This window comes from Podarcis filfolensis, assembly GCF_964270895.1.
Source record: "Podarcis filfolensis genome assembly, chromosome: 1".
NCBI lineage: Eukaryota > Metazoa > Chordata > Lepidosauria > Squamata > Lacertidae > Podarcis > Podarcis filfolensis.
In genome coordinates, this window is record NC_139604.1 from 45,680,545 (window position 1) to 45,694,943 (window position 14,399).

The window sequence follows — 14,399 nt, forward strand, 5'->3', positions numbered from 1 at the left end:
TAACTAGCTGCAGCTGTTGGGCGAAAAGGCAATCAGCAACACATGTGCTTTTGCACTGCTTAAATTCTCTTGTCCTTTGATTGCTGCTTTACTATGCCACTATCTCAGGGATGGGGAGCAACACCCATCATTCTTGATATTGACTATGCTGGGCTTATGGGAGTCTGAGTCCAACAACTGGAGGGCCATAGGTAGTCTATCTTGCATATAGATATTTTCCTTTGCTTTGTCTGCAGATATGCAATGATAAGCAGTCACCTGACAAGGTGTCCTTGTTTGATGTATAGGGGAGGTGAGAACCATTCAGTTAAGTAACCCTCCATTTACAGTCTAAAGAGATGTAGTTGTCCCGCATGATCATCTGTTCATATACAGTGGGCCACAGAAGTAGAAGAGCAAGTTGTTCTTCCTCTTTATCTTTCCCTTCCTTGTGGTTATATCTGAGCAGATATGGCTTGGCTTATGCAGTTGCTGGCAAGCTCTGATCTCCAAATTGACTTAGGTACATAACTTGAATTAACACTTAATTTAGGGATGAGACGTGGTGTGCCTTTTTGCTTATGTTACTGAATAAAATTAGAGGGTAGGGTTTAAAGTGGTAACGTGGGATAATTTTATTGTGGCATTTTTTCCCATAGTCCCCAAAAGGCTTTGTAAAAGTTGGCAAATTCATTTTACAGATGGCTTGGGTGGTTCTTGATCTGTATAAAAGTGGCTGATACAGTGGTACCTCGAGTTAAGAACTTAATTCGTTCTGGAGGTCCGTTCTTAACCTGAAACTGTTCTTAACCTGAGGTACCACTTTAGCTAACGGGGCCTCCTGCTGCCGCTGCGCCACCGCCACGCGATTTCTGTTCTCATCCTGAAGCAAAGTTCTTAACCTGAGCTACTATTTCTGGGTTAGAGAGTCTGTAACCTGAAGCGTCTGTAACCCGAGGAACCACTGTATATTATTACATTCCAGCATTTGGGCTCATAACAAATATAGTATTTTCATTTGAAGAGTAACTTGCTAGCTGTATGGTGTGGTTCAGCACCAGGAAAATACAACGTAGTATTTTAAATGGTGTTTGCTTTCTCTAATATGTCTTTGAAATACTGAAACGTCTTAGATTTGGAATGAGTGGTTCAAACCTACTTATCTTGGAGTTGCCTTGTACGGCTAGGCTTCGCTGCATTGCCTTTGAGAATTATGAGTTCATTATACTGCTGCAATGTTAATGGCACTTTGTTTTCTTTAAATTTCTTCTTCATATTTATTTATTGATTCTTCATTTGGACACAATTTCCCAGGTAATGATGGCACTGAATAGATGGAGCAAGTTAATTTGTAGAGGCCCGGCAATAGTGTGCTGCCTTCCGTTTCTGTCTGAGAACAATTACGGTGGTAGAGTTCAAATTCAGAGGCACCCGGAGCTCTAAAATACTCCAAAGAACAATAGGACAAAAAAGTCAGGTTGCCATTTTGGTTATTGGAGCATAATATTAGGGCTCCATTTTCACTCTTCCTGTGCTTCCTCCAACCTGACCCTTTCCTCATAGCACTCTGCTGCATACACATTCACGGTCATTTTCCTTCTCAGTTCTGTGGGGTCATGGATTTCCATGCTCTCCTTCTCCACCCTTCAGCCAGCCTCTCTCTCTCCCTGCACTTCATTGCCTTCCCCTGCACTTCCCACTACTCTGCCATGTTTCTCTTGGTGATGAGCCGCCATCTTGTTCACCTAGAGCCTGCCATGTGTGTGGGACCCGTTCTAAAAGCCAGCAGAGAAAAAGTGGAACTCAATGTACTGATGCTTCCCCACAAGCATGCAGTGTATTATGGGACACCAGGGTCTGTAAAAGTCCTATCCCGTCTCATATATTGTATTGGTGCTGTCAGGTTGTATTATCATCCAAATTAAATCTCTACAGAACAAGATGATCGTAACCAGCAGGACTATGCACCAGGAGCAAAGGGTATCTGCTGCTGTCAACAATGGCTAAGTTCTGAATAGAGGACGAAAAGCTTGAACCCAAGGGACTCCTCTTTACACATAATTTCCCACCATTTTATTGAATATGCACTGCCCGGTCCTGGATGTAGTCTTCTGATGTATGGAAGTGCTATTAAAGCACTATATTTTATATTGTTGAAAGTTTCCCTGGTGAAGGATGGGTGATAATTACTGCTACTGTAATGATAACTAACTTATTCTTCATATTGTTGGAAAGGTTTTTATTTTAGCAGAAGGGTAGATAAAATTAGCAAGTATAATTTATAAATGAGGGTGACATTTGCCACCTGATACTGTAAATTATTATATTATTATATATTCATATTTTTTAAATATAATCCTGTGCAATTTTCATGTTCACTGTACTTCCCTATGCACTTGTTGATGAGAGGATGGAAAAGTGGTTTGACTGAGGCATCACTTACCATATGACCAATACACGTCTAATTATCCCATTGTTGTCTCTGGTGAACCAGGTTTTGCAGGTTTTGGGATCAGCCGAAAACCTGCAGAACCTAATTATTAGAGGCTTCTTATCTTTAAACCACCTTTAATTCTCTGAAAAACTGCCGTCTGTCTCTGCAGCCTAACCTGAGCTATATTGGATCCATACTTGGTTCTGGTGGACTAATAAACAAATACTAGCGAGCTGGCCACTTTAGATATAATTTCCATTTTTACATCTAAGCGTGCAGCCAGCCAGCATCTGTTTAAAATGTACTGAAGTAATTTAGGCATCTTCTGTTTATTTCCAATGGCAAAGCTAACACACCGCTTGGTTATGCTGGGTTGAGAGACATAATTAAAAGCCAATAGATCGTGAAAAATTGCAGGCTTATCGGAGCAGCCGAGCCAGATGAAAAGCAAGTTGAGCCATGGCATGTTTGCCATTGAGGTGTAGCAGAAAGTGCATTTGGAAGAACGCTTCATATGCTGCTTCGAAATGGTGCTTTCCTCATGACCAGCTTCTGGAACAGATTATCATGATTGTAGGAAGCACTTCAAAGCAGATTGATGTGGTAGGATATTTTACTCAAAACTTTGCCTTTCACAGAACAGAAACTGCAGATGTATTCGCAAGCTGCACAGGTCCAATAACAACACTTATTTGTGGTTTTTTTTTGTAAAAAGGACCACTGCAGATTCACACTATGCAAAACATAATTTTAGATTTGCCAGGAAGGAAGAAGATGAAGAGGAAGAAGAGCTTGGATTTGATATCCCGCCTTTCACTCCCTTTAAGGAGTCTCAAAGCGGCTAACATTCTCCTTTCCCTTCCTCCCCCACAACAAACACTCTGTGAGGTGAGTGGGGCTGAGAGACTTCAAAGAAGTGTGACTGGCCCAAGGTCACCCAGCATGTGGAGGAGCGGAGACACGAACCCGGTTCACCAGATTACGAGTCTACCGCTCTTAACCACTACACCACACTGGCTGTGGAAGAAGCTGTCTTAGAATATGAGGTCTGACTATTTGCCCTTCTCTCTGCAGGGGTTTGTACAGAGGCCTTTCATAATACCAGCCATTTGGACCTTTTAACTCCATATGATTGAGCATGGCACCTTCTGCTTTCAAGGCATTTGAACAAATGCCACTGAGCTACAGTTCCTCCCTCTGGTGGGAGGGCTAGTGTTGCCCGAGTCTAGTTGTTGTTGAGTTTGTGCTTAACTTGTGCCTGTGCTGCTCTGCGGTGTGGCATGGTGCAGCCATGATGTAAGGCAAGGGAAGGTTCAGGCAGGACACCAGGTAGAGTCTAGGCAGGACTCTGGGAGAGGCAGAAATCGCTCTTAAAGGAACAAGTTGAAACTGAGCCCTCGTATAGTAATGGCAACAGGTGCAGCCTGATGGTCACCACAAATGGTGCTGCAAGATTCAGCCCAGCCAGTGTTAGAAACTGAGATGTGAAACTAGGAGCTAAATGGCACCTTAAACCTGGGTTGTGGGTGCATCAGCAGAATGTCTCGGCACATTTTTTTATAGCAAGAATACAAAGCTGAAAATGAATAAACTGCAGCTAAAATATAATGTTCAATTTTCACGTGGTCTAGTCCTTCCCCTGCCCAACCCCCCTAATATTCTTAAGACGGTCTCTTCTCCAGTCTTCAGAGAGTAACTGGAAGTGAGGAGGCAGAAAAAGGTCCTTTCCTTCCCCTCTGCAGTTTTAATTGGAAATCTTAGGCGTAGTACTGCGCCTAGAGCTCAGAAACTACTCGTGCTTACGAGATTCCCTGTCGTAAAATGTGCCTAGAGCAATGGGAGTTTCAGACACTGGGCCCAGCCTTCGCTGGTAGTCTCCTACTGCAGTGGAGGCTCAGGTCTTCCAGGGTATGCTACAGTGGAGTCCGAGGATGGCAGTGCCTCATCCTCAGGCCAGGCAGGGGGTACTAACCCCACATGTTATTTGGGTTAGCAGCACCTATAGGCTCCTATAGCACCTATAGGCTCCATGCCCTTCAGGTTTGGAGTCCTCATCTCTATCTGATGAAGAGGACTCCACCTTCCAGTCCCTGACCTGGTCTGGATTGTGCCATTTCACAGTTGATGTTGGGACCATATGAATGAAAGTTCCTCCATGTGAATTATCTCCCCAACACCTAGAAAGTGAGCATGTTGGGGAAAAGGCTATTTGTCCGGTTAGTAGTTTTGCCACTTTGAAAAGGGCCTGTGAGCCAAAAAATTAAGGAGCTCAATCTCTGCTCTACACATCAAAAGGAAAATGTGGGTTTGCTATAGACACAAAGCCAGGCTGTGTTGGGTTGTACAGGATACTGGTGTCTGCTGGTAAATAACCAGTGAGGAATGCTTGACTTGGCTGCTGCAACCTTTGCCAAGGAAAGTAAGGCAAGTGCAAAGAGCAGAGATGTAAGCCTCTTTAAAGGTGGCTGGTGGTTCATCTCAGTCCCAACCTAACTTTCTGTTGCAGTGTTCAAAGCGAGGATGACAGAAACATTTTATATATACAAATTCCTGCGGTGCCATGTCTAAGTTCTCTTGCCTAAATGAAATATGCTTTCGGCTGTTTTTGCTCAAGCTGTTTGCTGACATTAGTTAAATCCCCCTAGGACTAATGTTTACAGATGGGAAAAGTAGGGGAAGTAATAGCAGCTTAAGTGATTTGCTCAAGGCTGCCCATGGATCAGTGGCGGAGGATTAACAGAGGCCTGGTTTCAGTCAACTGTGGAAAGAAATCGTGCCTTTTTAGTTTGGTGGAACAATATAACTGGAGTTATTTTCTGTTCAGGTGGATCTGTGTTGTTTACGATAGCAAATGCATTGTTAATTCAGCTTAGAAATATATCCATCTACCTACCTACCTACCTAACTATCTCCAAAGAATGGTAGTAATGTGCCTCGTTACTAGATAGACGAGCTATCATATGCTTTGGTAATTTTAAAAAATATATGAATAAGGCCTTTAATTGTCTCTTTAACAAGTTGCAGTTTTGTTCAGTTGCATGTCATGCTGGTAAATCACCCTTAGTTCTCTTTAAAACCAAGCTACAAATATTAATTTTTTCCACAAGTTAATTATTTTAACATTTACTGCGCATGCTTCTGCACAGTGGGCTCTGCCTTGATTATTAATAACCATGCTGTGCTCTTCTGTACAGCTGAGAGACCCCTAGTGGTTGATTTATTTCACTTCAACTAATAGTGTACCATTGCTGTTTCTGTTCCCATATGGCTGCATCCTATCATAGAATCATAGAGTTGAAAGGGACCAGGAGGGTCAACTAGCCCAATCCCCTATTGTTGTATGTCACATACTTACCGGTAAACAGATTTAATTCCTTACTGCTTTTCCAAGGGTGCTTCTGCTTATACAGTAGTGGGGGAGAGGGGCTGACTGGTTTGAACAACTTCATCAGGGACTTCTTACTATTCATATTCCAGGATGCTTTGGGTGAAATCATGACAACTAGACTGGTATCAGACCAATCTAAATTTGTAGTGTAGATATGCCTTTGGTGTTTCATACTGCTTTCTCTTGTTCTGCTGCCTCCAAATAGCCATCAGCCGAAGGTTTCTCAAACGTTGGTCTCCAGCTGTTGTTGGACTACAACTCCCATCATCCCTAGCTAGCAGGACCAGTTTTGTTCTACTTGGTTTCTTCACATATACAAGCACAAGTTGCATATTGAGGGAGAGGCAAAACACTTCCACTGGGTAGCAGATCTCCTGCCTCAGATTGGCCTTTCATAGAGAGGCACTTGGCCCCCTAAGCTGCTCTCAGCCCTTAACTCCAAGCTCGCTTTTACTTCTACCTCAAACGGCTGCTTCTGTTTTTATTATTCTACTTAAAATCTAATTGTACATTCATATATACCTCTCTGTAAACTTGTACAGACATGTACATTCATGTAAAAAGTAAGCTAGCAGACTAATAAAAGGGAAAAAGAGGGGAGAGAGTGAATTTGTAATGGAGAGGAGGAAGTTTATGTTTGAATATTACACTGGTAATAGCTGTTGCAAGACATGGTAAATGAAAGCCGCCTTTCGATAAACCTGTTTATGTGGTGTTTATAGTCTGTCTCCCATAGTAATGTTAGATAAAATTGTGATGTTTCATCAAGCTACTCTTTCCATGCTTCACACTTCCCCAAATTAGTGCCCTCCTGTTGTTGCTGGACTACAGCTCCTGACCTCTGGCCATGCTGGCAGGGGCTGATGGGAGTTGGGATCATTGGAAGGCACCTAGTTGGAGAACGCTGCTGCGCACCCACAGATAGCTTTCATCAACTCCTCTTCCATTAGCTTGGGGTAGGGGATTTGGAGATTGAAGAGAAGGTCTGTCAGCGTTCCAAGTTTTGGTGAGTTTCCCATTCTGGAGAAATTCTGTATACCAAGAAACCATCTCCTTAGCAAAGTTTACTTTAAGGAACATCCACTAGCCATCACACCCTCCACACTTAACCCAGACTGCTAAGAAATCTTAATGTTGGTTTTTTAAAAAAGCCAAGGCTGTGGTTAGTTCTTTCCTTAAAACAACCTGTTGTGAAAGACTCGACCTCATCTTTATCACATGCTTCTGAAAACATGGAGATACAGTGGCGGAGCTTCATGCTTCGGCACCGGGGGGGGGGGGGCGGAGAGCAGGTGGGGGCGGGGCGCAGTGCCCGCAGGGGCGTGGGACGCGTACTGGGGGCGGGGCGTGCCGCCTTCGGGGGCATGCCGCCCCAGCGTGTGGGGCGGGGGAGCTGCAATGGCACCCTGCTGGGATCGTGCTTTCGGGGGTGGTGCGCTCCCCCCCCACTCCTCTTCCTCTGCCAGTGTGGAGATACAGTGCTGCGATAGGGAAGGCTAGCCTGCTGAATATCTGCCGTGCAGGTATTTTAAGTTGCAAAACTTGCATTACTGAAAAGGTAGCACCCCTGCCTGTTTTACTTGTTGCACTGCACCTGGAGTGGTTAGGTTCTGCTTACGTTAGTTGCCCTCTCTGTCTTTTTGTTGAGAGCATGTTCATCCTGACGTTTGTGGTGTAGTGGTTATAGTGTTGGATTACGACCTGGGAGCGGGACGCGGGTGGCGCCTAGGACTTGCTGATCGAAAGGTCGGCGGTTCGAATCCCTGCAGCGGGGTGAGCTCCCGTCGTTCAGTCCCAGCTCCTGCCCACCTAGCAGTTCGAAAGCACCCCTAAGTGCAAGTAGATAAATAGGGACCACTTTCTAGCGGGAAGGTAAATGGCGTTTCCGTGTGCGGCGCTGGTGCTGGCTCGCCAGATGCGGCTTCGTCACGCTGGCCACGTGACCCGGAAGTGTTTTCGGACAGCGCCGGCTCCTGGCCTCTTGAGCGAGATGAGCTTGCAACCCAAGAGTTGGTTACGACTGGCCCTGACGGGCAGGGGGTACCTTTAAGACCTGGGAGACCAGAGTTCATAATGAAGCTCATTGGGTGACCTTGAGTTAGTCACTGCCTCTTAGCCAAGCCTACGTCACAGGGTTGTTGTGAGGATAAAATCGGCGGTGGGGGACGGACGGACCATATTTGCTACCTTGAGCTCCTGGAGTAAAGGTGGGAGCTAAATAAAACGAATGAATGTAGATGCTCCCTTCCTCCCCAATATCATACCTGACTAGTTGCTTGGATAGTAGAAATTTCCACTGCAGCTCCTTCCTGACCTTGCCACTAGTTTAAAACCCTGCTTAGTTAGTAGTTTTCTTTAGCACATGTATATCCTTCAGCAAGTGCAATGTAATCTACTGAATATGTAGCATTCGTGTTGATCCATAATTAATTCATATTTGTTCTCGGAGTCGGTGGATTCCTCTGGTGTAACCTGATTTCCTAAGTATTTGTTTGTTTAATAAACAGCAGAATAAACAAGTTGGTGGGGAGCAGCAGTTGTTAGGGTTTGTTGTCTTCTTTGAGGGTTAGATAATAAGCACACAGAGTGAAGGCTGTCATTTTTTCCTCTTGTTGCCAAATAATGGACTGCACTAATGCATTCACAGTCTGAGGATCTCCAAGCAGTGTTTAAAAACACTTAAAGTTGTTATTCAAAGAGGGACAATAGCATCCTATAAACTGATGAGGAAGCACGATTCACATCATGGGCCTCCTGAGGCTTTTTTGTGCTGCCTGAGTGTTCATTGCCTCCCTGGGCTCTTTCAGGATGAAGGGTGGGATATATGGTAAATGGAATGAATGAATGAATGAATGAATGAATGATGCAATATATTTCTCTTCTCATGCACCCCCTGGCTTCTACCTTTTCTGTGGTTTGCCATTGTCTACTTTGGAACCATTTTGAAAAAAATTAGGGGTGGCTCCCTGACATAATCCCAGCCAATCAGGGTTCAGATTAGGCAGTGAAATTCAGTCACGTTGGCTGTATTACATTTTATTTATTTATATTTTTATTATTTTATATATATTTATAACCTGCCTTTTTACCTGATGGGACTCAAGGCAGCTTACAAATGTAAAAAGAGTAACTAAAAACGTAGAAAATAATAATAATTAAAAAGCAATTAAACATTAATAGAATTAAAGCTATATGCATATAACAAATGTGTTTAAAACATTCCAATAATTACAATAAAAACAGCACCACTTTATTGGTTATGAGACAAAGCTGGGTAAAGACAGGGTAAAGGGTAAAGACAGAATTGGCTGCACACTATTGTAAGGAAGCTGTCAAGATTTGGTTGCATTGTGGTGTCAGAGAACCAAATTGGTGTGCGAGCGATCCTTACCCTAATTTGAATGGATAGACCTTTTTGCCCATCTGTGAACAGTTTCTTAAATGGAGGGTGCATTTTTTTGGTGTAATTTTTGAACAACTGTACATAATTCTGGAAACTTTGACATTTGGCATCCAAGGATTTCATATGGAAGTCATAACTGAGCAATGCGAATTGCAGAGGCAGCACTCTTTGTCACTGTGAATTGTGCCGCTTCCTTTCTCATAAGTAAAAGGTAGAAACCAAAATGCTACTAAGATGTCCAGTGCTGTGCTTCAAAGTACAGTGGTAGCCGTAGCTCTTTTCTCCAATCCACTTACTATAATCAAGTTAGTAGGGCTGCTAACAGACCTCCTCTTTGGCCTTCAGCATCACCCAATTCTGCAGTGATCGGCAGGCAGAAAGCTGTGGTTAAGAATACATCTTTCCACAATAGTTATTTGATGCCTGTTTTCAACTTTTTACATAGGATTTTTACTGTCAGGTTTTATGTAATTTTGTTGTAAACCACTTTTTCTTTGAAATTGTATTATAGTAATATTTTAACAAAGAGTAACAGTGCTGAAGGCACTGTTGCATGTGTTGGGTCAAACATTGGCAACACTACTAGGCAAGAAATTGCAGCAAGCTAGGCAGACTGATCTTGGGCCCAGGGGTGGGGGTGGGAGAAGAGAAAACAAATGTCACCCTTCCTTATCCACTTACACTTCATTTTTAGGGCTTGCGAGGTTCTGAGATGCAACCTGTGCTTTAGAGGCACATCCAGAGAATACATCACCACAGCGGCTATTTCTTTGTATAAAGCAATAACAACAGTGAACTGGAATGCACTCACACAGAAAGTGTTCCATTACAGTAAATTCTCTGTGTGTGTTTGTGTTTGTGTGTGTGTTATAAGAGATTCTGGGTCAGGGTAAAGAGTAACAGAGCATGCTGCACATTTGCAGAAGCAGCTATTACCACTTTGTGACAGGTGGAATTGATTTTGCAGTTAGGTAAGAATGATTCCAGTGTGGCTTTATTGAGCTCATTGGCACCTGTTACTAGCAATGTTAAAAAGGTTAAATGCTTTGCTTGTTAAAGCCGGACATGGCCAACAAATGGGAGTAGGCTAGAAGAACAAAAGGAACTGTCTGTAATAATCTTTCTGGAATGAGTCGCAGGAGCAGAGGACCTGGCTGATGTATTAGAGATGTTTGGTGACGCTGTCTCGGTTCAGGGGCTGGACTGTGTGACCCCTGACACCTAGCCAACTATGAGCAGTTATGTTCTGTCGCTTGGCATTTTCAGCGCAGTTCCAGTTAAATATTGGCTGTCAAATAGTGTACTGTGGTATTCACAGACGTTAATTCCCATAGTGGGTTAGTGCTGCTGCCCTGCAACCTGGACACTGGAATGCGCACTTTGAAATACCCTGATACACTCAGACCAGATAGTCAGGAGTCACCTTGTCTGTTTCCTGTCCCGTCCCTTGTCTGCTGTGGTGCATTGTGCAGCGACTGAAGGAGGGTAATAGATGACAGGACTCTGGGCAGAATGAGCTTTTCATACCTTGTTTTTAACATAGCACCAAATGAAATTGAAATGCATTTGACGTCTCTCTGCGTTGCAAACTGGAAAGGGCTACCTTGGATTCTACCCAGCATGCACTGCTCCTTTTTCACGTTTACCTTTTTCTGGGTGACGCTCCATTAGAAAAACTTCTCTAGATTTGGCTATACTTTTTTCTGATTGTTGCTCTGTGGTGCTATGTACACTAAGAGACAGCAAAATTGGAAGGGTTATTGATAAGCATTCCAGCTTTGCTGTTCTGTGATCTGCACGTATGTGGCCATTCCAATCCTCCTAGTCCTTAAGGTTAAAAATCAGAGTGACACCTGCATTTCCCATATGAGAGTGACGACCAGAACCATTGGCAACTTCACGTAACTTTGGCTACCTCGGACCCACTCTTCCAAGCTGAACAAAAGCCACCAATACCAGCACTTTCCTAACACTTGTTACTAGCAATTGAACATTTTATGGATGCCTTCAGTCTGAAGATCAATTGCCTTTGCACACAGCTTTGACAGACTCGCATTGCAACCTTGCCAAAGGTAAGGGGGTCTATGTCTGCACCTGTCTGGGAGGTTACTGTGAATCCTATGTTCGTTGCTTTGAGTTCATGCAGAGTGGGAAAGGGAAAAGTCAGTATAGCAGAAGCCTGACAGCGGGATAATGTGCACAACGTCCCTCCCAAAAATGGTTGATGTGACTTGCCATGTGTATCTTTGTGAACCAGAAACAAGTAGCCGACTTCTGTAGCTGCTGCTGGCCACAGGCCTCGAGCTCACAGCTATTGAAACCGGGAGCATGTGAGCTCTCAAGTCCCTTCTCCCTGTGCTGTACCATTTCCCAGATCCAAGTGACTATAAAAGTCTTGCCAAGTCTTCAGTTTTCAATGGCTCCATGTAACTCTGATTCCCTGAATCTGTGTTAGCATTGAAGTCACTCACCACAGTGACGTCTTCCGTTCACAGCTTTACAAGCACTCGCCACAAAACTCTTCACTGTTCTGTGACCTTTTGATAGTTCTGTCTTTGCTTTGAGGTGGACAGCTAAACTCTGTAGCCGTCAGTACACATGATGTGTCCAGGAGGTCTAAAATGCTATGTCCTACCTCTCTGCTACCACAGGTATGCAACCAGACTATTTTATTTTATTTCTGTCCCACCCTTCCTCCCAAAGGAACTTGGGATGCCAAGCAACAAACCAGCAAAAACTAAATTTTAAAAAATCGAATGAAACAATAAAAAATTAAAATACATGAAAGCTGTTCTCAGATTTGTCCACAGTATTAAAGCTACATCTAACTTTGGAATTGCTTCATGTACCTTCTCCGCCCACTACTCACTCCAAGACTTCACCCTGATTGTTTTCAAGGCTGATCTATATGGCTACAATGTATGATTGATATGAGTGATCCCACAATAGCAGAACAAGTGAAAGGGCCCTAATTCAATTTTTTTTAAAAAAAACAAGCTTGTAAAAGTTACATTGCTCTATGGGGAACTCACAACTTGTCTGTGGGTTACATTCCAGGGATTGTGTGTATACGCAAAAACATGTATGTATAGTCAAGCCACCCCTTTGAACCGAGCCCATGAGAGCAATCTTAACCTTCTGGAGCTCCCGTTCCAAATGTGTCTTACCCTCCAAGCAGTGAAGAGTGCTTTTAAACTCTGCCTTGCTTACTGGGCTCTGGGAGGTTCTTACGAGATCTTGTGGGGCTGTCCAAGTTCCTGCAAGATCTTGCGAGAGCCTCTCAGAGCAAGCAAGCAAGTCTGAGAACTCAAAAGCTATTTCCATGCCAGGAAAACCCGGTGAAAAAAAACAGCTTTTAAACTCTCCGCCTTCCTTGCATCCATTTAATTGGTGTGATTTCAACCGGCCTGTCTTCAGCCACAAAACATTTCAATTGAATGTGTTAAACGTTCATAAGTTGCATGTTACCTGTATCAGAGCTGTTGTGAACAATCTCCCCAATTCCCTGTTTTTAAAGATGATTTTTTCCATTGCTTACTGCTTTTTTTGTTTTGTTTTTGACAGGGCAACACTTTGTGCTAAGTTTTGACATTCTTATTTCCTCATAGGATATAAGACGCTGCCTTAGGTTGATCAATATAACCTTTTATTCTTTGCCCTGACTTGCAGTTACCCATCTGGGTTTAGGCAGAGGAATTTCCCAGATGTTCAGAGCACATCTGCTGAACTATGGTCCTTCCCCGTTTTTTCTTAGCCTGTACAATGCGAGCAAAAGTGCAAATCTCATTCCTTCTCCAAATAAACCTAGGTAACCAATATGGGGATACCTTGTTTACCCTCTGTTGCCTCCCCTGTATTGAATTTATGACGGTAAACTCTGCAGGTTAGGGGCCTGTCTGTAAGTTGGGAGTAGGGAACCCCTTTGAATCCAAGGGCTGAAGTTCTCAATTTGCAACCTGTCAGGTGCTGCCTGTCGCTGCGTGTCGCTGATGGGCAGGAGTAGACAAAGGTGGGTAAATCAAGGAATGAGAGTCTTGATTTTGGCACAGTAAACTAACTGTCATGCCATGCAAAAGTCACAGGTTTGCTATCTTCTTGCCCTCACCCTCTCCAGCCAGGCCAGCGGAAGGCATTATCACAGTTCAGGGACATATACCAGGCAGGCAGAAGCATTGAGGAGTGCAGAGGAGGGCTGGGGACAGTTTCAGGGCTAGATACAGTGGCCTGGGAGGCCACATTTGACCCATGGACTCAAGGTTCTTTATCCTGCAGTGAATAAGCCACGTAAATCACATTGATGGCGAGACATAAATAATACAGTGGTACCTTGGGTTACATACGCTTCAGGTTACATCCGCTTCAGGTTACAGACTCTGCTAATCCAGAAATAGTACCTTGGGTTAAGAACTTTGCTTCAGGATGAGAACAGAAATTGTGCTCCGGCGGCGCGGCAGCAGCAGGAGGCCCCATTAGATAAAGTGGTGCTTCAGGTTAAGAACAGTTTCAGGTTAAGAATGGACCTCCAGAAGGAATTAAGTACTTAACCCGAGGTACCACTGTATAGGGAGGAAACAAGGTTAAGTATGTAATCTTTATAAGGCAACATAATAGTCGGAGTTGGGAATTCCTTCCTTTGAAGACAAATTTTTGAATTCCTTCCATGTGTTTGACCATCGCACTTCATTGATTCCACTCCCTCGCTTTAAAACCCTTGGTTTGCTGCCTTCCTCTTTGTTCTAAGGCTATTACTTGCATTCTGCTTCAGGAAAGAAAATAAGACATTTCTGCCACGAATGGAAGTGCCAGTGCATTACTGTACTTAGAATTGTAGAACTGTAGAGTCATCTAGGAATCACAACTAATTTTGACTTGTTTTGTTTTATTGTTATGTAAATGTTATGCATTGTAAGACACTTTGGACACAAATTCTTGAGGGAAAACAGGATATAAATCAAGATAAGGATGAGGAAGAAGAAACAGCAACAGTATACAGTACTAATCTTCCTTATAAGAATAGCCTTTTCACTTTTATGTTCTTGTGACATGTAAACAGCTATCCACTGTGGTACTTGGAATCTTCAGCTATTGAGATTGTTTTGCAACTTCAGGTGGTCTGTATTATAGATATTATACAGCTTAAATCTGGAATTGATCACACGACGTAGCACTCAGTGTGCAGTTTCAACAATGTGGTT

General features: G+C 43.5%; 1 protein-coding gene and 1 long non-coding RNA gene across 9 annotated transcripts in view; one reads left to right on the forward strand and one right to left on the reverse strand.

Annotated features, from left to right (window-relative positions):
* Window positions 1-14,399, forward strand: part of SEMA5B (semaphorin 5B) — a 356,215-nt gene that overhangs the window by 10,305 nt on the left and 331,511 nt on the right. The gene's annotated exons all lie outside the window — the stretch shown is intronic.
* LOC310749491 lies at window positions 6,407-11,976 on the reverse strand. Its single transcript, XR_014541655.1, has 2 exons — window positions 7,855-11,976; window positions 6,407-7,502 (listed from the first exon to the last, which is right to left on the reverse strand). It is a non-coding gene; the product is annotated as an uncharacterized lncRNA (long non-coding RNA).